This window comes from Mastomys coucha, unplaced genomic scaffold (assembly GCF_008632895.1).
Source record: "Mastomys coucha isolate ucsf_1 unplaced genomic scaffold, UCSF_Mcou_1 pScaffold15, whole genome shotgun sequence".
In the NCBI taxonomy this organism is placed as follows: domain Eukaryota; kingdom Metazoa; phylum Chordata; class Mammalia; order Rodentia; family Muridae; genus Mastomys; species Mastomys coucha.
Window position 1 is genome coordinate 56,807,191 of NW_022196897.1, and position 1,508 is coordinate 56,808,698.

Genomic DNA, 1,508 nt, shown 5'->3' on the forward strand with positions numbered 1-1,508 from the left:
TGGCTGTCCTGGAACTTACTCTGTAGACTAGGCTGGCCTCGAACTCAGAAATCTGCCTGCCTCTGCCTTCCAACAGCTAGAAATTTTAATGCAATTCCATGTGAGTACTAAGTATGTAAAATTATTTGCCATCTAACTAGATTCCTGGGTAAACAGTTTGTTCTTTACACCTAACCGCCTCTGTGTGTGTGTGTGTGTGTGTGTGTGTATGTATGTAATGGAAGAGCGAGACACTGGGGATTGAACCCAGGGCCTTGTGACTGCTAGGCAAGTGCTCTTCTTGACACTAACCTTCCCATCCCTTTTCTATCAGATCTTGCTGAGACAGAGTCTTGTTATATGGTTCAGGCTAGCAAGGAGCTCGCTATGTAGTTCAGTCTGGTCTCAAACCTTCCACCCTCTGCTTCTGCCTCCCAAGGGCTGGCATTATAGGTTTGCCCCATCATGGCTCAGCTCTGCTGCTGCCGGACTCAGGAATTTTAAAGTTTCTATTCTTTGAGGCTGTTTGCAATCATCCTCCCTGAGTGGTGCTGAGCAGCCGTGTTCAAGTGGGAGCCACAGTCAAACCTCGGCTGAGCACGACTCCTGTTGCTTAGACCCTGGGTGCTCATACTCTTCTCTGTGGGCTCAGATGAGATAATGCAGAGTTTTGCTCTGTAGCACAAAATGTTTGGCCTGCAATGAGTCCCACGACATATTCCAAGCTTAGGGAAAGGACGGAAGTCTTTCTGATTGCTATAGGCTAGGTACCCATGCCCACCTTTCCCACCTCCTGTCCCCCAGGCTTCCACCAATGCTGAGGAACAACAGGCTTATGGAGGGTCACATCTTTAAGATGGTCATGGTTAGGATAGTGAAGGGAAAGAGAGGCCTGCGGATCTCCTTATTCTTATTATAATCACTGCTTTTGGGTGGTCTTATGCCATTATGCTGGCTACAGTCATCCCCAGAAGAAAGGAGGTAAGGGAGAGCAGTCTCCAAGCCACGTAGTGAGGAAGCTTCTTAAAATTAATAATAATAATAATAATAGCAGCAATAATACAATGATATTTTTTATTCTTGAAAGTCCCATACTTTTATACAATGTATGTTTACTGCATTCCTCTACCACTGTCCCCCCCCACCTCAGATCCCCCATTTCTCTTCCAGTGCCATGCCTTTTTTCTTTTGTTATTATTAATAACTCCCGAGTCCAATTAATGAAGTGTGGCCATCCAGAGTGATTCTCCCTCCCTCAGCCACCACCAACTGCCATAAATGCTCTTTTGATAGCAGTGGGGTCTCAGGTCCCTCTCCTCAAGTCACGCTGGAATTTTGAGTGCTGTGAGTTGGTGTGTATGGTATAGATGATTGTCGTCTGTGGACGTCAGTAGCTCACAGCTCTCCTCTCCATCTGCTGGCTCCTGCATTCCCGTCATGAACGTGAGTGCTGGGAACCAAACTTACATCCTCTGGAAGAGAAGCCAAGTGCTCTTAACTACAGAGCTCTCTCCAGCGCACACCCCCCC

At 47.1% G+C, this 1,508-nt stretch overlaps 1 protein-coding gene across 1 annotated transcript in view; it reads left to right on the forward strand.

Annotated features, from left to right (window-relative positions):
- Window positions 1–1,508, forward strand: part of Myo3b (myosin IIIB) — a 403,285-nt gene that overhangs the window by 5,077 nt on the left and 396,700 nt on the right. The gene's annotated exons all lie outside the window — the stretch shown is intronic.